Consider the following 25272-nt stretch of genomic DNA (forward strand, 5'->3'; position numbering starts at 1 on the left):
ATTGGGACAGCAGGGAGAAGGGGACACCAGCTGTAGAGAGAGAATACTCTTCAAAACCCTAATAGATTTCCATTTCCCAGTTCCATCTCCTTTGCATCCCCCAGTAAATACTCTTTATTTTTACTTAAGCTGCTCTTCTTGACCCCATTGACCCCATGAGTACCTTTGCTTGTGAGTTCTGGGAGTCCCTGATGGACACCCTCAGCCTTGTGCTCCCTGGGGATTGTGAGTGAATTTTATACGTTTCATCTTACTGAGACCGGCCAGCAGCTCTCTGACCTCTGGCAAATTCTGCTGCAATGATTATTCTGACTCAATGTGTTCATGTTTAAAACTGCCTTCCTGTAAGGGAGGGGAAGACATCACAATTCAGATCTCCCTTCTTCCTCTCGCGCAATGTCGTGTTGTCTTTTCTAACTTTTTTCTGCCTGCAACACATTTCATGTGTCCATTCATTTGTTCCTTCCTTCCTCTCTTTACTTACACATTCAACAAATACTGATCGTATGCCCACTACGTGTGGCATCCCACGGCATGAGGGATCCAGTGAGAACGAAACACATGCAAGTCTCTGCCTGGTGGAGTTTGCGTTCTTGTTTGGGGAAACTGACCAAACACAGAAGTGATGAGGAGCAGCCTGTTAGAAGGTGAATGGTGCTGCGGAAGAAAAGAACAGCAGGAAGGAGAATGGAGAGCGGGAGACAGGAGGTGAGGAGGTGGAGAGAGAAGCTACGCAGATACACAGCAAGATGCTCCAGGCAGGAGGGGCCCCTGTGAAGGCTGCAGAGCCTGAAGACACACAAGGAGGTGGCTGCATCCAGGAGAGCAGGAGGAGATGTTGTCAGAGGGACGGAGTGGTGGGTCTGTGGGGCATCCGAAGGCCAGTGGGAGGACTTTAGCTTTTGCCCCCAGAGACATGAGGAGGCCTTGGGGAGTGTGAATAGCAGAGCCGCATCTGAATCGTGCTTTCTCTCTTCACTCTGACTGCCGTGGGAAGAAGGGGGGTTGGGGTTGAAGGCTACAGTGGGGTGAGGTGAGGAGGTCACAGTGTGCCAGGCGACCCCTCCCAGGGAGGCAGCAGCAAAGGCGCCAAGACCTAGAGCTGTGGGTCCCTGTGGCAGGCAGATCCAGAGGGATGATTGTGATGGTAAGAAGGCAAGGCTGGCAGTGAGAACGCTTCCAACCCCATGTCCCCTCTGGGACGGCATGAAAAGGTCAGACCAGGGATGGGCTTGGGCATCATGTCAGTGTCTTCCTCTAGTAAATAACGGAGACAGCGGCAAGTAGTTCCATGTGCACGTAGTTCTTAGCACCCGCATACCTAACCTGACCTTTGTTTTGTTTTGTTTTGTTTTGTTTTGTTTTGTTTTGTTTTTTTGAGACAGAGTTTCGTTCTGGTTGCCCAGGCTGGAGTGCAATAATCTCGGCTCACTGCAACCTCCGCCTCCCGGGTTCAAGTGATTCTCCTGCCTCAGCCTCCCGAGTAGCTGGGATTACAGGCGCCTGAAACCACACCCGGCTAATGTTGTATTTTTAGTAGAGACGGGTTTTCACCATGTTGGCCAGGCTGGTTTGATTCTCACTTTGATTTATTTGAGGAAGCTTGTATTATCATTCCAATATAGAGATGAAGAAACGCGGCAGAGTTTAGTTGACTTGCCCAAGGCCACATAATTTGGATATGATGTCAGGATTTAAACCCAATGTGAGGACTGTCTTGCAGAGTTGCTGTGAGTAGCTGAGAAAAACGCAAGCGACTTCAGGGTTTGAAAATATTACACATGTTTGTACAAAGATGTGCTATTTACAACATACGCTTGTTTCTCAAGGTTATTTAGCAATGCTACGTATGTTTTTTTCTGATAGCCGTAAGAACAGGAAGGAACAGATGAATAAAGAGACCACAGGCACATCTGATGTGTAGTATTTCCATCTTTGGGGACGTTACAGCTGTATGACTATCTATTTAATTCTACATTGACATAACTTTATTTGACTCAGAAAATCAATAGACTCTTTTTCCAGGCTGCAGTTTGGTAACGACCTATGGCCTGAGAATTGAATTACTTAGAATCAATCCCGGTTTCCCCGCTGGCTGAAGTGCAGCCTCTGGGCCGGCGACCTGCAGAGGTAGAGCCATCTCAGTCCCGGGCCGGCCTCACTTTCAGAAGGTGCGCCCTGCCACTGTGTTTCCAGACCACACAACACACACAGGGGCGGGGCTCTGCAGAGCGCGCGCGCCTCCCTCACGTACCATCTGAACGCTAAACACTTACTTCTCCTGTATTGTGTAACTTCCCCAGAAACCTGCGTTCAGCAAGCCTCCAGGGATAAAAATACAATCGTACCGTGTAAAAATATCCTTTCTTCTCTGATTTTCTCTACCCCTTCTAGAGTTTCCCCCAGGACAGCTGCGAGGGGAGCACTCTCGTGGGCTCAGCCTGCTCTGTCTCCCTGAACCGAAGCCTGCTGGACAACAGAAGGAGATTGCACGACGCCCCCGCTCAGCTGCAGCCCCCGATCCGGAAGCTGCTGAAGAGAGCTACCTCGACTTGCATCTGATTCTCCAATTCTCCACACTCCAGAAAAGCAACTCAAGGTCTAATTTGCTTAGTCATTTAGTTGAAACTGCAGTAAGAGAGGTGGCCGGGAAAGTGAAGCAGTAGCAAAATTAGATAAGGAAAAAAAAGTGAAAACATGTTTTGTTTTGTTTCTCTAGGACTCGAATAAAAACCATGTTTTTTGTTGTTGTTGTTATTTTTATTATTTTTGTTGTTGTTGTTACTGCTCCGGAGTAATTTCCTTACAGTTTAAAATGTCCACAATAGGCCAGGCGCAGTGGTTCACGCCTGTAATCCCGGCACTTTGGGAGGCCAAGGTGGGTGGATCACGAGGTCAGGAGATCAAGACCAGCCTGGCCAACACAGTGAAACCTCGTCTCTACTAAAAATACAAAACTTAGCCAGGCATGGTGGTGGGTGCCTGTCATCCCAGATACTCGGGAGGCTGAGGCAGGAGAATCGCTTGAACCTGGGAGGCAGAGGTTCCAGTGAGCTGAGATGGTGCCACCACACTCCAGTCTGGGCAACAGAGCGAGACTCCATCTCAGAAAAAAAAAAAAAAATGTCCACAATATGCAGTTTGGGGACAGAAATGACCCCGTCCCACCCCTGCATTCATTCCTTTATTCTCCTTTCACTCGGAGGGCGGGTATAAAGTCCTCACAGCACATGGTGCCCTGGAGTGGAGACTGCATTTCCATGGAGATTTAGGGGAAACTGCCAGTTAGTGTCTGAATCTCCTTATCTCCGCTCAACGTAATGAAACGAAACAGGCATTCCCCAAGTGCTGTGGTACTTATGCAACGCCAACCCCTAGTTTGGGTAGAGCAGAAAAAAATCTGAGAACAGAGAAACCAAGTCTCTGTCTCATATGGTTTGTTATAAGAGAACAAACTTCACTTTCTGCCTCGACAACTTGTGGGCACGCAGAGGGGAGGCTACTGGGAATCTTCTGCTGTGGATTTTCACCTGAGCTGTAGGTGTGAGCATCTCCGTCATTCGTGCTCGGGCTTGGAGCGATCAAACCTTGGGCTCTCCGGCATCACCGAGACGAGAAAAGCTTTTCTCTGTTGGGTAAATTATTAATCGTGGCGCCGTATCCCCCTTGACATCAATAAAGTCACCACAATCAATTTGTCATGGTCCAGTGTGTGCTCATGACCGACTTGCCCTGTGACGGAGGTCAAACTTGGATTTGCTGCTCTGATAACCAGAGAGATGGGATGGAAGCGTGCTTTCTTCTTGTCCCGCAGAACATGGCTTCCACATCTGAAGCTTCGGGAGGCAAAGCGCCTCGGCAGAGCGGGGAACTCGGCCCTCGAAGTGGGGCAGAGGTGCCGCAATGCAGGAACTTACTATCCACAGTCACTGCCACACCGCAGTGGTTGCACCCAGGGAGGGAAGTGGAGAGGAAGGCACGGCCGGCTTGGCACTCCTGCTTCTGGTTCCGTTTTGCTGCATCAACAGGTGAAAAATAAAATTTCTTCCTCTAAGGAGAGAGCACCAGAATAGAAATAGTATATCCTCCAAATATATTTCAGAAAGAGGGAAAAAAGGAAAAATGCTTAATCAATTTCTCTTAAAAAAAAAAAAAAAGAAGAAGAAGAAGAAAAAGGAGAGCCACCAGCAGGCAAGTGCAATTGAGAGTGACTGAGCTGGCTTTTCCCCTTTGCCGGGCTGCCTACCTGTGTGTGTGGGAACCAGGGCTGCGGTGTAAAGCTGGGTGGGCAGGGCCTACTCCTTTTGAGCAGCAAGCCTCGTGAATGGCCCGGCAGGGGAAAATAAGCCAGGTGTCCATGGTGAGGCTTCCTGGGCACACGCCTGCCCCCATCTGCTGTGTTCCGTGCACTTTGAGGCTTCTAGGTGTGCAACTATTTGAAGCCACTCAGACACCAGGGTTTGCCTCCATCTGCCATCCTGGGGAGACACTGGCTGTTCCTGACATGGGTGCTGGGTCTGCCTGGAATAGCCAGAGGCCTGGCCTCACCAGCGTCCTCTGAGCTGGCTGAGTTGCAGGCAGGGACTCATCTGTAACCAGTCCAGAAAGCAGCAGGATGCGCCTGGGGGAATGGCGTGGGTCTTCCGCACCGAGCCTCTGTGCATTGTCTGAGACCCCCTCCACTGGGGGAACGGCTTGGAAGTCAGCCAGACTGCATTCAAGTTTGGGTCACCACTTAGCAACTGTGTGTTTTGGGCAGTTTATTTAATCCTGTACGTCTCAGTATCCTCATCCATGAGACGGGCACCTTGATGTGTGTAAAGGTTAGTTGAGACTTAGTTGAGATAATATGAGAACTCCCAGGAATAGGGTATTTCAGTGACCATGGCTGAGTAATCAGCCATCCAGGAGCCCAAACCTACAAGACACAAACATGCATCATGTTCTGCTCGCAGGTTCTGTGGCCAGGAGCTCCCACAGGCACAGAGCGACCACTCCTCTCCGGTCCTCAGGGTCTGGTGGCCACAGGACATCTGCACATGGATTTGGGGGGACGTGATGCAGGCGAGCTGAGGTCCCAGCCCATAGCAGCATCCTGCAGCCACGTATGAGGTGGGCAGGTTCCTGCGGAACACTCCTGCCTCACGCTGAGACTTGCTGGTCAGTGCCACCGTCAGTGTGTGGCCACCTGACGCCAGTGGAAAGCCCTAAGAGCCCACATCCCAGGAGCGGAGACTGCGGTCTCCTCGCTGCACCCTGTGTGCTCAAAGGAGCGATCCTGAAGCACCCTCCAGATGCCATCATGTGCAAAGCTCGTTGTGCTTCAATAAAGGCCCCGGCAGCATCCATCAGGAGATCTCCAAACACCCTCAGGACAGACACGGAGGTCATTGGTGTCACCCAGCTCATCCCACCCTCAGGGCAGACACGGAGGTCATTGGTGTCCCCCAGCTCATCCCACCCTCAGGGCAGACACGGAGGTCATTGGTGTCACCCAGCTCATCCCACCCTCAGGGCAGACACGGAGGTCATTGGTGTCACCCAGCTCATCCCACCCTCAGGGCAGACCCGGAGGTCATTGGTGTCACCCAGCTCATCCCACCCTCAGGGCAGACCCGGAGGTCATTGGTGTCACCCAGCTCATCCCACCCTCAGGGCAGACCCGGAGGTCATTGGTGTCACCCAGCTCATCCCACCCTCAGGGCAAACCCGGAGGTCATTGGTGTCACCCAGCTCATCCCACCCTCAGGGCAGACCCGGAGGTCATTGGTGTCACCCAGCTCATCCCATCCTCAGGGAAAACCTGGAGGTCATTGGTGTCACCCAGCTCATCCCACCCTCAGGGCAAACCCGGAGGTCATTGGTGTCACCCAGCTCATCCCACACCCCTTTAGGGAGGCTGATCTCCAAGCAAAGGTCTTCCTTCCTTACTGTTGTAGAACATGGATTCACTCACTCACTCCATCAACAAGCAGTTATGGAATATCCATGATGTGTCACCTACTGTACCAGGCCCAGAGTAGCAGACAAAAATGCCACTTTTCCCCTCCCACAGAGCTTGTAGTTGAATGAGGGTGCAGACTCTATAAAATAAACATGCAACTGCGTTTATATTATTTACCAACGTGTTATAAATTATGACAAGTTTCTCTGAAGAAAATGACTAGATGGGAAAGAAGAGAACTGATTTATTATAACTGAAGAATTTCAGGCATAACTTCATCCTTAATTCTTTTTTTTTTTGAGACACAGTCTTTCTCTGGAGTGCAGTGGCACTGTCTTGGCTCACTGCAACCTCTGCCTCCTGGGTTCAAGCAATTCTTGTGCCTCAGCCTATCAAGTAGCTGGGATTACTGGCGCGCATCACCACGCCCAGATAATTTTCGTATTTTCAGTAGATACTGGGTTTTGACATGTTGGCCAGGCTGGTCTTGAACTTCTGGCCTCAAGAGATCTCCCACCTTGGCCTCCCAAAGTCCTGGGATTTCAGGCATGAGTCACCACACCTGGCCCCCTTGATTCTTAAAGAAAACCATTATTCAGAGTATTTACAACACTCCTACTCCACTGACCAAAGGGTAGGTATAATTAAACACACAGTTATAAAGTACACAACAATGTACACAAAGATACACCACAGTGTTCTTATGGAGAGGAAGTCAGATGGACTGACCCTGCAGAGAGGGAGCAATGCTGCGGCCCCATCCGTGGAAGGTGTGGGGCTGGGGCGGGATGCACACTCGGCCTGGCCTTTCCTGGAGGCAGGAGCTGTGCACCCACATGGATGCTGGGACACAGGCAGACACAGATGATTCCAGCCAGACAAGGAGAAACCGAGAGAGAGGTTCAGAAGAAAGATGCCAGCTCAGTGTTAGCAGGTGTCAACGTGTTTGAGGATCAGCAGGACAGGTGTGCTAAGGAAAGGGGCTAGAGACGGAGGAGGGCAAGTGTAGAAAAGAGGCCAAGTGTGGTGGCTCACCCCTGTAATTCTGGTTCTTTAAGAGACCAAGGAGGGAAGATCACTTGATCCCAGGGGTCTGAGACCAGCCTAGGCAACATAGTGAGACCCCATCTCTACAAAAACTTTTCAAAATTAGCAGAGAGTGGTGGTGCACACCTGTGATCCCAGCTGCTCAGGAGGCTGAGGTGGGATCCCAGTAGGTTGAGAATGCAGTGAGCTGAGATCATGCCACTGCACTCCAGCCTGGGCTAAGAGCAAGACTCTGTCTAAAAGAAAGAGAGAGAGAGAGAGAAGAAAGAAGGAAAGAGAGAAAGAGAGAAAGAAAAAGAAAAGAAAGAAAAGAAAGGAAGGAAGGAAGGAAGGAAGGAAGGAAGGAAGGAAGGAAGGAAGGAAGGAAGGAAGAAGAAGAGAAGAGAAGAGAAGAGAAGAGAAGAGAAGAGAAGAGAAGAGAAGAGAAGAGAAGAGAAGAGAAGAGAAGAGAAGAGAAGAGAAAAAAGAAAAGAAAAGGTTGGAGATGGAGGTCATGAGGAGTTCCAGGTCTGAGTGATGAGAGGTCTGCAGCAGGTCTGTGGGGTGGGTGGTGAGTGGCACTGAGGGATGGAGAGCCCTAGACATGGTGTCCTTTCTTCCTGGACCTATGAGCAGTGCTGGGCAGAGTTGATGACTCCCCTCAAATCGCATTCCTCCCATGGCTTCTGATGCAGCCACCCTCCTGGTTTTCCTCCCGTCACTTGGGATTTTCCTTCTCCAATTCTTCTGCTGGGGCCTCCTCCGGTCTCTAAGGTCTTAGGACAACACCCCAGATCTCTTCTCTCTTTTTCCTGGTGGTCTCATGCATTCTCGTGGCTTTTAGTGCCTCCGCAGCTGCTGAACCTACAGCGATACAGCCTGCTCAGACCTCTCTCCTGAAGTCCAGATCCCTACATCCATTTGCCTACTTTCATTTCTACTTTAATCTCTTGTGGCTCACACTCGATCTGTTCCAGACAAAATCAGTCTTTCTCCTGATGTCTTTGTTATCCATCACTGTATAACAATATTAATACCAACTTAGTGACTTAAAACAATGTGTTTTTGTTTTGATTGTTCACTTTTAACTGGCAAGTAAAAATTCTATACATCTATGGTATATTACATGATGTTTTCATATGTGTGTACACTGAGTGATGACTAAGTTAAGCTATTAACATGTGCATTACCTCATATAATGTGTGATGAGAATGCTTAAAACCTACCCTCTTAGCAATGTTAAATCAAGTTCAGCGCAAAGCTGCCTCCTTCCATATTTTAAGTTCGGCCTAAAGGTTTCTCTGTACATAGTGAACTAAAACCTAAATGGAGATGTAAACAGACTGTAGCCTACTCTTGTGCCAATCACTGAGCTTTTGTCAATCAAAGGGGAGCAACTGTTCAAACCATGTGCAACTAAGGCAAATGCCACACTGTAACCAACGCAGCTATTTGCATACCTAACTCCCTTTCTGTTTTCTGCCCATAAATCTTCTTCCACCCCATGCCTGCACTGGAGGCTCTGAGCCTCCTGTGTCTTGGGAGGCTGCCCGATTTGTGAATTGTTCTTTGTTCAACTAAACTTGGTTAAATTTTATACGGCTAAGGTTTTTCTTTCAACAGAAAATTTCAAGTATATAAGATATTGTGATTAACGATAGTTACCATAATGCACAATGGATCTTTAACTTATTTCTCCTGTCTAGCTGAAACATCATACCTTTTGACCAGCATCTCTCCAATTTTCCCTGTACCCGTACCAGCCTCTGGATTCTCTGCTTCTATGAGTTCAAGTTTTAGATTCCACATACCAGTGAGATTGAGCGGTATTTATCATTCTGGACCTGGCTTGTTTCACTTAGCATAATTTTTAATTCACATAGCTTATGTCAATTAGCATTATGTCCTCCACATCTGTTTATGTTGTCACAAAAGACAGCACTTCCTTCCTCTTCAGTGCTGAATAATATTCCTTTGTGTCTATGCACCACATTTTCTTTATCTTTCATCCTTTGGTGGACTCTTAGGTTGATTCCATGCCTTGGCTGATGTGAATAATGGCACATGTGAGTGCAGTTATTTGTCTGACATGTTGATCCCAGTTCCTTTGGGTATATACCCAGTAGATAGATTGGTCAGTCATATGGTAGTTCTACTTTAAGTTTTTTGAGGAACCTGCATACTGTTTTCCATAATGGCTGCTCACAGCATGGGAACTTGCTTCTTCAAAGCTGGCAGGAGTGAATTTTCCAACAGGATGAGCTACAGTCCTATGCAGTAAAATCATGTATGCATAAGCATTTAGTCCTGTCACTTTTGCCGTATTCTGATGGTGAGAAGAACTCACAGGTCCAGCCTACAGGAAAGGGGGAAGGGAAGTGAATCACACAGCAGGAGACACCAGGCAGCTGCAACCACAGGCAACTCTGGAAATTCACAAGCCCACATCTCCTGCAGTGACCACCTATGTGGGTGGAAGCCAGACCTTCTGGTTTCTCAGGTGAAATCACTCATATCCCACATAAAGTCTGCCAGCCAACCCCACTGACACTAATTGGGACTGCGTAGCACCTGGCCACCACCCCCAACCCCTCACCACTCCTGCTCTAGGCCAGGCCCTGTCATCTCCCACCTGGAGAGCAGTGATTGCCTCCTGGTTGTGTCCTTGATTCTGCCTTGCCCCCCTCAGTGTCCTCTCAAAATAGCAGACATGATGACAAAAAATGTGAATCAAAAGCAGATCACACAGCCCTGCGCAAACCCACAACGATTTCTATCCAGAGTTCAAGTCATCACAGAAACCTGCACAAGCCCCCACAGTTAGGTCCTCCACAAGTTCTTGCCCCCATCTGACCTTCAACCTCCCTTTCCTGGGCTCTCTGAACTCCAGCACCCGTCTCCAGTCTCCATCTTTTTCTTTTCTTTTCTTTTCTTTTGAGATGAAGTTTCACTCTTGTTGCCCAGGTTGGAGTGCAACGGCGCCATCTCGGCTCACGGCAACCTCTCTCTCCTGGGTTCAAGAGATTCTCCTGCCTCAGCCTCCCCAGTAGCCGGGATTACAGGCATGGCCACCACGCCTGGCTAATTTTTGTATTTTTAGTAGAAATGGGGTTTCACCATGTTGGCCAGGCTGGTCTCGAACTCCTGACCTCAGGTGATCCACCCGCCTCGGCCTCCCAAAGTGCTGGGATTACAGGCGTGAGCCACTGCACCTGACCTCCAATCTCCATCTTATATCACTGGATGTCATTTAACCTCTCAGCTTGCCATCTCTCCTCACCTGGATTTGTTTAAGAGCTGGTTGGCTGCACCCTTGCTGCTTCTGCCTTCTCTCTCTTCCATCCAGCTAGCCAAACCAAAATGAGCATTTGGAGTCCTAGACAACCGTCTCTGTTTCCTTCATGGGTACTGTTAACCCTGAACATTTGAAACAGGTCTCAGTTACTTTAGAAAGTTTATTTTGCAAACGTTGAGAATGTATACCCTTGCATAGCTTCAGGAGGTCCTGATGACATGTGCCCAAGGTGGTCGGGGCAGAGCTTAGTATTATACATTTTAGGGAGACATGAGACGTCAGTCAATACATGTAGGAAGTACACTGGTTCCCTCCAGAAAGGCAGGGACAACTGGAAGCAGGGAGGGGACTTCCAGGTCACAGGTAGGTGAGAGACAAATGGTTGTATTCTTCTGAGTTTCTGATAAGCCTTTCCAAAGGAGGCCATCAGATATGCATCCATCTCAGTGAGTAGAGGGATGACTATGAATAGAGCAGGAGGCAGGTTTGCCCTGAGCAGTTCCCAGCTTGAGTTTTCTTTTTAGCTCCCTGATTTTGGGGGTCCAAAGCACTTTCCTTTCACAGGACACATCAGGTCTCCAGCCTCACCAACTTTCCATTTTGCTTTGCAAATGGCCCCAGTTATTCACCTGAAATCTCCTTATTACCCTTTAAGACTCATGCGGGTGTGGCCCCGCCAGGTTCCCTGGACTGCATCTGACTCCCTCAGGGATGTGGCCCTGAATCTTCTGGGTTATAAGCTGTTAGCTCTGCCAGTCTGTGAGTTCACTGAGGAGCATAAATTAAATGAGTCATTATTGTTAATGTGCTTGCCACGGTGCCCGCAAGTAGTGAGCACTATTTAATTGTTAAAAATTAATTTAAATTAAATTGAAAGGACTGTATATAGTTCGTCTATGTAATACATTCTTGGGGTCCGGCCCCAGAGTGGGCAGTCAATGAAGAATGATTCAATGAATGAAGGAACCTGACAAAATAAAGATGAACAGTAACAAAGACAGAAGTCCTCGCAGGATCACAATGGCCTGAATTTTAGAACACAAGTGCACATTGACCGTCCTCAGCATTGCCTCCAGGTCCCCACCCCAGCTCCCCCACAGCAAAGCCGCCTGGGGATTTGCTTTCATGAATGGAGGGAAAGAGCTCCTGTTTACAAAGTGACTCCCTGGGATTTTTTGGCCTTCCTCCAAGCAGAAGCAAGGATACAGAGGAAGGCCCAGCCAGGGTGAGGACCCAGAGTCCTACGGGCAGTGGAGGGATAAACACCCTAAAGAGATTTCCCAGAGAGGGATCCCCAGAAGTCTCTAAACAGCCTTTCTCTTCAATGGCAAAAGAGCTGGTAAAGGGGTGAGTCTGTCCAGACAGCACTTCCCCAACAAAGGGTCCAGGCAGCTCTTCACTGGAAGGCAGGTATAGAGTGAAGGCCTCTAAGGTGACCTACAGTCTTGTTTACCCCATTTATTTGCTTATCTAATGATTTTTGCAGTCCAGGCCTTGTTGGAATTATCACAATTTGTGAATTAGTGGGATCTGAAATAGTAATTTCTCAGTATCTTTAATTATACTTAGGGATGGAAGGATAATTCCCTCATTTAGAAAAGAGACAAAGGGAATTAATTAAACACAAAAAAATGAGACACCACGGTTAGATACAGGAAAGGATTTCCTGCCTATGAATGTGGTTTTACATTTAAAACTGGACAGAGGGAGTGAATCCTTGAAAAATCTTTCAAAATAGGTCCTGTTTCTAGTTGTCTGGCCATGTAGGTTTTTGTGTCCTAAGGGCACAGGTTATGGAAAATCTCTAAAGACTCTGAGCTTCTTCAGGTTTGTTATTTTATCACAATCATTTTCTGAAGGGAGGAATAGTGAGATTGTGTTGTAATTATCTCCGGCTAGAGAAAGGGCACAGTGGTGGCCCACCTCTAAATGCAAGGACTACAGATAATTACTCTAGGAGTTATCAGCCGCTTTTATACTCAATTGGCTTTAAATATATATATAGGCTTCCTTTCACATCTAAACATACTTTCTCATGTGGGTTTAAATTTTCTCCCCAGTCTTCTAATGGGCATTCATGAGCACACCCGTCATTATGCAAATGCTGCTTTTGAAAGAAAACGAGGCACCATTAGATTTTGCTCAATGAAATGTTCTTGACCTACTAGGCATGTGAGGTTGGGTCATCATTTCTTTGATGACCACTCCCATCTACCCAGTTCTGGCTCCTACCAGCTACCTTTGCCCTGTGTCCTACTGGTTTTGAAGGCTGAATGTTGACATTTCTGACCAATGAAGACTTTACATGGAACACAGGATACTGAGAGCCTGAAATTGGCCATGGTCGGAGTCTTCCATCATGGAAACTGGCAAAGGCTCCAAATCAGAGATACTCTCCCACCCTCAGAACATCCACCCCCACACCATGGCTCAATCCCACCTACACACTGCTCCTCCCTCAGAACTTACCCTGAGTAAAGACCAAGCAATGAATCAACTGGCAAAAACCACCTGTACTTATTATTGAAGAATAAAATTTGCTTACAGGAAAAATGAGGGAGCATTTTAAAGTTTTCTAGATTATTCTATATAACACAGATTGCTAAGGAGACATGACATCCCCACATTTATAAGCTAGCTAGGAAGATGCAACATTCTCCATCAAAAAATCAGAGATCAAAAGAGTCGGGTCTAAGAATCCAACACATTCGTCTTAAAGCATGTCCTAAACCCATAAACCGCCATCCACATGGGAACCAGGCTTGGAGTTTTTGCGTGCTAACACCTCCCCAAGGCTGATTTACATCTTTAACTTGCTCAATTTTCTGGAGTGAGTCAGTCAGTCCTGAGGCCAAGGCCACCAAAAATTGTTTTCATAAGTGTTTTTAACCAAATGATCATTTTGGAATGAAGTTAACAGGCTATGCTATCTAGAACAATCCATGTAGTCTGAGGCGCTGTTTAAATTCCAGCTCAATGGCCCAGGATTGATTTCTTTCTTGTCCCTTAGAAAGAGACATGTTCCCATGGACAACTCTAAAAATTAAAGTTTTCTACTCTTTTCTCTAAATTTCTCCCATATGTTTTACTCATTCTTAGTATTTTAAATAGGAAATGAGGGAGGGATGGATTAAATGATACAGGGTCCACAGCATCTCCCTGGGGTCCATGCAGCCTCCTCCTCCTCACCATCCCCTCCCTCCCAGTTTCACTTTGCAGTGTTTGCAATTGTTCCATTCCTAGAAAGGCATTTTAAACTTAAGTATAGGAAAAAGTGCTTGTTCACGGTAAGGCGGGAAAAGACAGCTCCATTAATACTTTGTAAACGTATCACCCTCTCCCCTAATTAGGTGCCTGCAATACCTTCCTGAAAAACAAAACAAACCGACAAGCAAAAGCCTACTCTCCAACAGGCAGAATCGTTTAGAGAGGAATGTGATAAAGTGTTTGGTACCTACTCCTTTTTAAAAGAATTGTGCTGCAACAATCTCTGCTTTCTGCACAAAAGACATGGATACATCCATATTTATCACTGCCATTACATTTCATTGCTGTTAGGATTGGCAAAAGGACAATGACATGAATAAAGCCGGCTGGTGAGTTAGACGAGTGGACATCCTTGACAGCTCACAGTGTTACCGAGCTCTGTTCGGCTCTCAACACCGACCTCCTGCCCCTACTGTCAATGCTGGTGCGCCCAGGGCTTGGTTCTGGAATCCCTGCTTTTCTCCACTTACCATTTTTGATTCTGATTCTAAGGCTTTAAATACTTTAGAATTTCATGACTCTCAAATTTCTCTCTGTACTCCTGACCTGCCTGCAAACACTTTCATCCAATTGCCTACTTGGCGTATCCGTCCAGATATTGATGGGCGTCTTACACCTGACATATCCTTAACAGAATTCTATTTCCCCTCTGCCTTCTCATTCCAGTAAATGTGTCAATGTCTACCGTTATTGAAGTGAAAGATCCTAAGTTGGGAGCTTCCAAAACCCAGCTCACATCCTGCTACCTCCCTCCGTCGTTCTTTCCATCACAGCATCACGCTTGCGCCACGGCACTGGCTTTCCACGTGGCCTTTCTTCTCTGTTCGGTGTTCTCCATACAGCAGTTGGGGGGAGCTATGGGAAACTTTAACCCAGCGGTTTCACTCTCTTCTCATATCCTCTCAAGGAATTCTACCTACCCTGACCTAAGGAGGCGCCCTCACCACCCCCCGCTGGCTGGCTTAGCATCCACCCTACCCCATTCACACAGGGCTTCTTGATGTTTCTCAAACAACTCTAGCTTGTTCCTGTTTCGGGGTGGTTGCAGGTGTTTGCTCTTCTTTAAGTGACTTCATTCCATTTTTGCACATGGCTGGTTTCCTCATCTCAGCCACATCTCGGCTTATCTGCGGCTTCCTCAGAGAGGCACTTCCTAGTCACACAGTCTAACGTAGCCTTTGGAATCTTCATCATCCCATCGCTCTGCGGTGTTTTCATCACACCGCCTCCCCCTTTCTGCTGTGGAAGGTTTTATTTGTCTGCGCTGTTCGTCTTTCTCCCCTCTCATGGAAGTTCCACCAGACTCGAGGCCTCCCTTGTTCAGTAGTGCAGCGCTTGGGTCTTGAGCCGTGTCTGATTCGTACTAGGGACTTTGCCAGTGTGTGGAGAATAAAAAACTAAGTTAATGATGATTTCTTCAGTTTAAGTGAAATCCAGAGTTGAATAAGCATAAGAGAGAAAGAGTCTTCACTAAGTTCTGCTTTTGCCAGAGGAATATTCAACTCCAGCTAAATCATGTTCTTTACCTCTCTCGCTCTCCTTTTCTCTCTTATACACACACACACACACACACACACACACACCCCATATATACACAGAAACACACACACTCTCTGAAACATCAACAGGTTAGAGATAAAAGAAAGGGCTGCCAGAGAGGAAAAAGAAGAAAAGAGGGCAAAAAATTCTTGCTTTTCAAAGAGCAAAGAGTGAAATTGGCTGCCTGGTTCATTTCCTCTCCCTTTCCTATCTGAAACATTTCCGGAAACCTTGGGATTTCACAGTTACGTTCTGTGCTTGGAAACTCTGAATGATATAAATAATTCTCAGTAGAAAATAAAATGACTGATATACCTAAATAGGGAAGAAATGTTCTTGGATGTATAGATCCCAAAGTCTTCCAAACCAGCTTCCCATCTTGGCAAAAGAGCATAGAATCAGAATTCCCATCAGCTGACTCACACCAGTTAGGGCAAAAAGAACAGCGGTGGCAACCTCTGCTCACACCGCCAAACATGCAGATGATCTCTGAGGATTTGGCAATATTCACTGCAAAGGGAAATAATCAAAACATAACATTTGCTGCAGAGGTATGGGAGAGAGCATTTTAGGATGGAGCATTTCATCATAAGGTCTGCAGGAAAAATAAGAAAACAAATGACCAATAGTCATAAGAAAAAGCCATCACACTGGCTGGGGGTGGTGACCTCCTGCCTGCAATCCCAGGACTTTGGGAGGCCAAGGTGGGCAGATGATCTGAGGTCAGGGGTTCGAGACCAGCCTGGCCAACATGGTGAAACCCCATCTCTACCAAAAATGCAAAAATTAGCTGGGTGTGGTGGTGCATGCCTGTAATCCCAGCTACTCGGGAGACTGAGGCAGGAGAATCCCTTGCACCCAGGAGGTGGAGCTTGCAGTAAGCTGAGATCACACAACTGCACTCCAGCCTGGGCAACAGAGCGAGACTCCATCTCAAAAAATAAAATAAAATAAAATAAAATAAAATAAAGAAAAAATGTCCAGGCGTGGTTGATTATGTGTGTAATCCCAGAAATTTGGGAGGCCGAGGCAGGCAGATCACTTGAGGTCAGGGGTTCGAGAGCAGCCTGGCCAACATGGTGAAACCCTGTCTCTACCAAAAATACAAAAATTAACTGGGTGTGGTGGTACATGCCTATAATCCCAGCTACTCGGGAGGCGGAGGCAGGAGAATTGCTTGAACCTGGAAGGCGGAGGTTGTGGTGAGCAGAGATCGTGCCATTGTACTCCAGCCTGGGCAACAAGAGTGAAACTTTGAATAAAAAAGAAAGAGAGAAAGATAAAGAGAGAAAGAAGAAGGAAAGAAAGGAAGAAAGAAAGAAAAGAAAGAAAGAAAGAAAGGAAGAGAGAAAGAAAGAAAGAAAGAAAGAAAGAAAGAAAGAAAGAAAGAAAGAAAGAAAGAAAGAAAGAAAGAAAGAAAGAAAGAAAGAAAACAGGAAGGAAGGAAGGAAAGAAAGAAAGAAGAAAGAAGGAAAGAAAGAAAGAGAAAGAAAGAGGGAAAAGAAAGATGGAAGGAAGGAAGTTAGGAAGGAAGGAAGGAAGGAAGGAAGGAAAGAAAGAAAGAGAGAGAGAAAGAAAGAAAGAGAGAGAGAGAAAGAGAGAGAGAGAAAGAAAAAAGAAAGAAAGAAAGAAAGAAAGAAAGAAAGAAAGAAAGAAAGAAAGAAAGAAAGAAAGAAAGAAAGAAAGAAAGAAAGAGAGGAAGGAAGGAAGGAAGGAAGGAAGGAAGGAAGGAAGGAAGGAAGGAAGGAAGGAAGGAAGGAAGGAAGGAAGGAAGGAAGGAAGGAAGAAAAAGCAAGCAAGCCACCACAGTTAGATCAGGGCTCTTCACAGACCAATCCCTCTGTCTGCCATGGAGATGTGACTTCTTCCGCAATGTAGAGAAGTATTGGATGGAAAAATAGTAGAGGGAAGAAAAATCATAATCCCCTTTCTTAAATTTCCCTCATAATTCAAGGGTTACTTTTTCTGCAACATACCATTATTCTTAATAAAAACCTCACTTGGAAACTTTGAGGTTGGAACTGGAAATAAATTCTTGTTGGAAAATGAAAGCTAGAGATCTCTGCAAGTCTTTCCTGAAAACATCGCTGCTGTGGTGAAGTGATGTTGCAGAGGAAAGCGGAGCTCACTGCCCCTGGAGCCTGCGCAGCTGTCTGGATGGGGCAGGGGAGCCGAGTCATGTAACAGTGCCAAACCGTATCTGGAGTGCCGTTTATCGAAGTAAGTCGATAGAGTTGTTTTTGTCTTCCCGTGATCTTATCTACTCCTCTGTGTCAACGTTTTTGTGTAGGCACCACCACCATTTAGATTTATTCATATATAGCCATCAAGTGCACAGAATATGAAAGGAAAGAGGCTTAAAGTAAGGTCTTTAATTATTATATTATTAAGTATATATAATATATATTACATTATAATATTATATTTTATCATTATTTAATATTTACCCTACTTTGGAAAAAATGTGAGCCAAGAAAGCAGCAAGCAAAGCTTACCGAAGAATAACCATGCTACAACCACCTGCTTGGCGTCCTGTGCTCACAGCCAGTGTCTTTTGCAGAGTAGATTAAAATTAGAGACTCAGAGCTCACCTATAGACTCACAGCTCACCTGTAGACTCAGAGCTCACCTGTAGACTCAGAACTCACCTGTAGACTCAGAACTCACCTGTAGACTCAGAGCTCACCTGTAGACTCAGAACTCACCTGTAGACTCAGAGATCACCTGTAGACTCAGAGCTCACCTGTAGACTCAGAACTCACCTGTAGACTCAGAGATCACCTGTAGACTCACAGCTCACCTGTAGTCTCAGAGCTCACCTGTAGACTCAGAACTCACCTGTAGACTCAGAGCTCACCTGTAGACTCAGAACTCACCTGTAGACTCAGAGATCACCTGTAGACTCAGAGCTCACCTGTAGACTCAGAACTCACCTGTAGACTCAGAGATCACCTGTAGACTCACAGCTCACCTGTAGACTCACAGCTCACCTGTAGACTCAGAGATCACCTGTAGACTCACAGCTCACCTGTAGACTCGGAGCTCACCTGTAGACTCAGAACTCACCTGTAGACTCACAGCTCACCTGCAGACTCAGAGTTCACCTGTAGACTCAAGGCTCACCTGTAGACTCAGCACATACCAGTCAGAGGTAATTGCAACAGAAAGCACCTCTGACCAGTGGGAATGCAGGATCCCTTGGTGCCGGGCCCACTCTGATGCTGCTCCAGGGATGCCATACCAGGCTCTGCCTTGCCTTCTGGTGGCCTGGCTCTGCCTGGGCCTTGATGACTCTGCTTCAGTTGCTGGGCCATTGCAGCTGCACACTTTGCATTGGTCCTTCCTCCCCACCCTCAGCAAAGAGTGACTGTTGGCACTGCCTGTGTTCCAGTTCCTGTGCCAGGGTCTTCCCAATTTCCCAAGTGCTTGTGTATGGGATGGCCTGCAGGCCTTGGGCATTTCCACACAATCAACTTTACACTGATCAAATCTCAGTTAGGCCAACTGCTCTGCATAACTTACATGCAATGCAGCCTAATGCCAACACCAAGGGTCAGAGGGAGTCAGGCAGTGATGCGTTCAGGACAGGCTACCCCAAATATGGCACCTTGGCATTGGAGGAAGCAGCAGAAGCAAGAAGGTCAGTCTCCGACCTCGTCTTGCCCTTCTCCCTGAAGCAGAGCTTTCTCCATAAGATCTGGAGAAAGGGAGCATCCCTGCTTCTGACAACACAGAGACACAGAGAAGAATCTGAACAAGCAGGCCATGCTGTGTTCTTACTGAAGAGAAAAGTCTTGTAAAACACATAGATACTTTCTACCTATATGCTACACCTATACTTGTTCTCATATGTGGTTTTGATTCAGATCAATGTCCGTATTTTAGGGAAGCAATTTTCGTTGAACTTCAGGTAACTTAGATATTGAGCCCTTGAACTGAAGAGGGTCATAAGGTCTGTTGGTTCTTTACAAGGTGTCCCCCAGGAGGTGAATGGCGACGTTAGAACAGGTTGATGGGGATGGACTTTATTTCATAACCTTACTGATGTTTTGTGTGTATTTTTAAACTGTCCTAGGATAACATGCTTGATGACTCTAATAACAAGTGACTACAATGGTGCCCGCTCACCACCAACGAAGTAGGTGCCCATTCAGCCCCCACAAAGTATTGAGTTTGTTTGTAAAGAAAGAGAAGTGAAAATGGGTGGCAGTGGTGAGTATTGATCATCCGTTTCAAAACAAACAGGCATCTGTAAAATTTACCAAGAGGCACAACAAAACAAGCATGAAGACCAAAAATGATGTACTGAATTTTCTTCTTTTGCCTAGAATATCTACCAGTGTTATTTTGTGTGTATGTTACTAAGAAAAAGAAAATTATACATTTGTTTTGACTGAATGGTTGTGATTAAGTGATTCTCTCTCTCTTTCTAGACAGAAGATAGATAAAAGATATAGATAGATAGATAGATAGATAGATAGATAGATAGATAGATAGATACATACATACATACATACATACATACCTGCAAATTGTTTAACGAGCATCAGAGTGAATCATTACTTGTGAAACAATTTCTCACAACCCCATCTATAACCAATTGTGTATACTCTAGGCAAGGAAGACTAATAAGATACTAGCACAATGGCCAGCCTGTTTTAACTACACAATAGCGTTAGAAAATAAGGCAGGAGTTATTATACAAAAAAAAAAAAAAGGGTATAAATCTGGACTTTGAGCTGAGTGAAGGGAATCTTGAATGACTAATTAGAACCCTTTAATCTTATTCTGGAAATCAAGGTGACACATAGGAAGTTTTCAAAAAGGGGAATGAGATAAAGAGACCTTTGCTTGTGGCACAACAGTTAACTTAGATGGGAAAATGAGGTTCAGAGCTGATTTGGGGGAGTTCGAGGACGTGTTGAAGGCTCAAATCAGAATGAGGACAGTGGAATAGGGATGGCAGAATGAACTGATGAACAGCACCGCAGGATGCGTTGTGATTGGGCTATTTGGCAAAACAGGAAATACATGTGATCACTTGGAGATTTCCACCTTGGTTGTTGGTAGTCGGTGATGTTATTGACCACATCAGGCAATGCATTGTGAAAACCAACTGGAGGGGAAGCTTCGCACATGTCAGATTTGATGTGCTTCTACTACATCCATTTGGCCAAATCTTGCAGGCAGATAAGAATATGGTCCGAATTTCAGAGGAGCCATTAGGGCCAGCAGTGTAGATGGTTCTCAGCTGGAGTTATTGAGAATGTTCAGAAAAGATTGAAAAAGAGAAGAGAAAGAAAGAACCTTGGGAAATGCAAGCTTTTAGGGAGCAGACAGAAGACTCAAGATCGGAGGGAGAGGAAGGATCAGAGAAAAGGAAAACCAAAAGAAAGTGGAGAAGAGAAGAAGGAACGGAGGCTTTCAAGAGGGCAAAAGGGTTTCCATGCAAAATAGAAGGAGGTGGGGATGTTACCTAAAGAGAAGGTTGTTGAATCGATTATTAGTACACAGACAGTGAAGGTCGATTCAATAGAATCGTGGGGACCGAGGAGTGAATGAAGGGTGAGGAGAGAGGGCAATGGGATATAGCTTTGCTCTTTAAAACAGTTTATAGAAGAGGAAGCGTCAGGGCAGTAGACTAATAATTAAACAGCAGTTTTTCTTTTGTAGGACAAGGTTCATCTCACCCACCTTGAAAGACTAATGTGAAGTTTAACCAAAGTTAGCTTTAACAAAACCCATGGTGCAGGGCCTAGCTTGTAGCAAGTCACAAATTTCAGCTTCTATTTACATTAGTTTTCAGGGATTTTAAAATTATGAATAATTTCATAAGTTTCCTATTTGTATTAATTTTGTGTTTTTTCTAATATTATAAATTAATAAAATTAACAATAAGAAAAAATTATGCTGCAGGGTAAAAGGGAAGACACGTGAGCAGAGGAGAAGACCACAGATACTGAGGACCGGCGTGCGAGTGGTGGGGGCAAGGGCCCTGTGGGGAGTGGAGGGGAGGATTCAAAAAATCGTAGTCATTAATTTGGGAAGGAAAGAGTCTAAGTGCTTGTGTGTGTGTGTGTGTGTGTGTGTGTGTGTGTGTGTGTGTGTGTGTGTAAAATTGTATAATTTATTTAGGGGCAGGGTGAGTTTGGATAAAACAGAAAATGGAAAAATCTTAGTTTGTAAAATTTAGAAAAACTATATTAGAAAATCTAAAAAAAAGGTCCAATTTCTCTGTCACACTGCTCTTTTACTTACTTAAAGTACAAGCTGTTATTTCAGTGCATTGATTTGGGGTACTACAATGGTAGAAATGTATGATGTATAATAAAATTTGACTTACATAAAATATTTATGTGTAGGCATCCACACAAATTATCACATAAAGTGGTAAGTTGCATCAAACAAAATAATCAGAGAGGATACAGAAGATGAATGACTCGAATGCCTTGACTTAGTTTCATTCTGGAGACAGTTTTATGAAGATCCAGTGTGAATCCCATGGTAACTTGTCAGGACTGGCTTCTCCTGGATTCATGTGCACCGAGGATCACGATTGTGATCTGGGTTGTGAGCAGCAGTTCTCTTTTCCAGATCTGGTATTGCACAGGTTTCCTCAGTGGATACTTGGTGGGTGGGTGTGCATGTATGTTCACACATGTACGTGTGTGGGGGTGAGGTGTGCATGTAAGCTGGAGTGTGTGCATGTGTCTGTGTGTGGTGGACACACGTGTGTGATGTCTGTGTGTAAGTGCATTTAGGTGTGTTTATGGGTGTGCATGTGTCTGTGTGTGGTGGGCACACATGTGGTATGTGTGTGCATATATGTGTGTGTGCATGCACATTCAGGTGTGTGTATGTGTGTGCATGTGTCTGCATGGCATGCCTGCATGTGTCTGTGTGTGGTAGGCACACGTGGTATGTGTGTGGTGGGCACATATGTGGTATGTGTGTACGTGTGTGTATGTGTGTGCATGTGTCTCTGCATGGCATGCATGCATGTGTCTGTGTGTGGTGGGCACACATGTGGTATGTGTGTGCATGTGTGTGTGTGTGCACATTCAGGTGTGTGTGTGTGTGTATGTGATGTGTCTGCATGGCATGCATGCATGTACCTGTGTGTGTGCATGTGTGTGCATGTGTGTACATGTGAGGTGAACACCAAAGGCAGGTTTTAATTTTAAACGTTGACCTCCGCATTACAATGGAAACTGCACCACGTGGCTACATTCGCGCAAATAATTTCATCAGTATGTTTTCTAAGGACTTCTTTCTTGAGCCTTTCTTCTTGGCTGAGCACAGCAGCAACTACACTTGGATTTCTTTTTAATCACATCTGAAGCGGGGTGATTAAATAGGACACAGACCTCAAGCTGGGAGCGTGTTCTCCCACACCTCGTGAATACTCACTCTCAGCAGGGTGCAGTATTTCCAGAGTGACTTCAGATTTACGCAGATGCCTTATTGTGGACAGGCAACTTGAAGGAACAGGTAAATCTAATAGAGAAACCATTTAGTGAGAACGTATTCTTTGAGATTATTTGTATTTATGCCTGAGCTTCATGTATGAATTAGGGTGGTCCCTGAAATAAATCAGTCTGTGAGTTGTTCGTGACTCAGGGAGAATTTTGTCTGTAATAGAAAGTGCTAATAGTTCAAACCAGGAAAACGTATCATCTAAGTATTTTTTTACATAAACTTTTTATTGCAATTCAACTTAGCCACAAAATGTGCATATGCCTGGCATACCTGCATATGGCAAAAATTCTCAGCCTTCTTATGAACCTTCTTTAGGAGTCTGACAACACTCTTCATTCTAGAAAATAAATTTTCTTTTGTAAGAAAAATAATTTTTGCTTCTCAGAAGATTGATGATGAGAGAGGGAAAAAAACATTCAGTCCTTTCGAGGGGTGTGCCCAAGACTCGCAACAGGGGCAGGGGGCAAGGGCCCCACAGTGCGTGACTTCAGTGCCCCCTTATCCAAGAGAGATGTGCTCCTAGACCCTCAGCAGATGCCCCAAATCGCGAATCATACTGACCACTAAATAGAACGTGTTTTTTCTATACTGCACATAGCTATCTATGATAATTTAACAAATTAAGCACAGTAAGAGATCAGCAACAGTAGCTAATAATAACCGCACAATTACAACGGCATGCCGGCGTCATTACTCTTGCACTTTGGGCCATTACTAGGTAAAATAGGGTGACTTGAACACAAGCACTGTGATATCATGACAGTCGATCTGATAACTGGAGTGGCTACTAAGGGACTAGCAGGCGGGTGGTGTAGACAGTCTGGATGCACTGGGTAAAGGGATGGTTCACATCCCAGGCAGGACAGAGCAACTCAGAACACGGCACAATTTCAAACTTATGAACTGCTTATTTCTGCATTTTTTCCTTTAAAGCTTTGAGCCCTCGATGGGCCTTGGGTAACTGAAACTACAGAAAGCAAAACTGCGGAGGGGGAACTGGTGTGCCTGATATGACTGTGCATGGTATCAATGTTCTGTTAGTTTCTTGATGTTGATTGATATATATCTATATAACCTGCTCATGGTTCAAAATGCAAATATCTCTACAAAGCTTATGAGGAAAACAGCAGTGTCTCAGCATTCTCCCTTTATATCTCAGAGCAGGCAATTTCCAGGTTTTTCTGGCATTCTTTTGTGTATTTGCTTCCTTCCTTTCTAATGAAAATACGTGTATTCCTACTTTTTTATTTTTTCAGATTTAGGCAGAATCTGTGAGCTAGCCAGTCTGGAAAATGAGCATTAGCTCTCTTGAACCCCAGCATTCAACCATGTAAAATCTCCCGGACCTTCCGGCTCATGTTGGTTGTGTCAGTAGTGTGTGTTCCGTTGCTGTGGCCACTACCCAAACATTTTATTATTATTTTCCCTGTCATTGTTACCTTCTTCTTGATTTCTTGACTATATTTATAGTTTTCTCTTTGTTTCTGGTAAGTATAGGAACAAATTATGATGTATTCCTATTATTGTGTTCATATTAAGACTATGAAACTATTTAGGACTTATTCAATAAATATATACTCATATCAACCATTTGTTGGGCGCTGTGCTAAATGCTGGGAATACCCAGGAAGCCAGACAGAGTCCAGGCAGTATTCGGACCTCATAATTTAACTGAAACTTCCTGTCACTTGTCCACATCTCCCCTTCTTTGTTGCAGGTCCATCAGGTCATCTGGTTCGTGCATCTCGTCAGTGTGGTCGCTGGGAAGGAAGCCCCTGGAGCCTTCCCACCTGCCTCAGAATATGCTGGACATGGTCAGCACCTGGCTCCTGTCAATCTTCCGTCTCCATCACTGGCCTCTGGAGATTCCCTACTCCCATGTGGTGCTGGAACTCTGTTTTTGATCCATGCATCCTTCTTTTGGAGAGCTACACCCTTCAGAACTTACCAAGGAAAGATTCTCTGGGGGTAACTACTGAGAGCTTGCAAGTCTAAATATATGTTTATTCTAATCGCGTTCTTAATTAATAGTTGGGTTGAGCCTAGAATTCCAGGTTAGGGATCAATTTCCTTCAGGGTCTTGAAGGTAACTTTATTATCTCCCAGCTTCTACTCTTTCAGTTGAGAACTGTGAAAATGTTCCATGTTTTCTGCTTTATGTTGACTTGTTTATCTTCTCTGTGAAAGAGAGCAGGACTTTCTCTTTTGTTCCTGCTAAGCAGAGGAACAATTTAGGATTTATTCCTATTATGATGTTCATATTAATACTATGAAACTATTTAGGACTTATTCAATAACTACATAGTTATATCAGCTGCTTGTGGTGTCAGAGGTGTTTGAACCACAGGGACTCCATCTTCAATAGGGGCTGGGTAAAACAAGGCGAGACCTACTGGGCTGTATTCCCAGGAGGTTAGGCACTCTAAGTCGTAGGATGACATAGGAGGTCGGCACAAGAGACAGGTTGTAAAGACCTTGCCGGTAAACAAGTTGTGGTAAAGAAGCCAGCTAAACCCCACCAAAACCAAGATGGTGACAAAAGTTACCTCTGGTCTTCCTCACTGCTCGTTTTACACTAATTAGAATGCATTAGCATGCTAAAAGACAATCCCACCAGCACCACGACAGCTTACAAATGCCATGGCAACATCACAAAGTTACTGTTATATGGTCTAAAAAGGGGAGAAACCCCAGTTCTGGGAATTGTCCACCCCTTTCCCAG

At 45.4% G+C, this 25272-nt stretch overlaps 1 long non-coding RNA gene across 1 annotated transcript; it reads left to right on the top strand.

The window, feature by feature from the left end:
* The first annotated feature begins 414 nt into the window (after positions 1-414).
* LOC139356137 (uncharacterized) lies at positions 415-2750 on the top strand. The gene is made up of 2 exons (XR_011607539.1): positions 415-708; positions 2395-2750. It is a non-coding gene; the product is annotated as an uncharacterized lncRNA (long non-coding RNA).
* Positions 2751-25272: the final 22522 nt, after the last annotated feature.

The sequence above is a fragment of the Macaca nemestrina genome, chromosome 9, assembly GCF_043159975.1.
Source record: "Macaca nemestrina isolate mMacNem1 chromosome 9, mMacNem.hap1, whole genome shotgun sequence".
Lineage (NCBI taxonomy): Eukaryota > Metazoa > Chordata > Mammalia > Primates > Cercopithecidae > Macaca > Macaca nemestrina.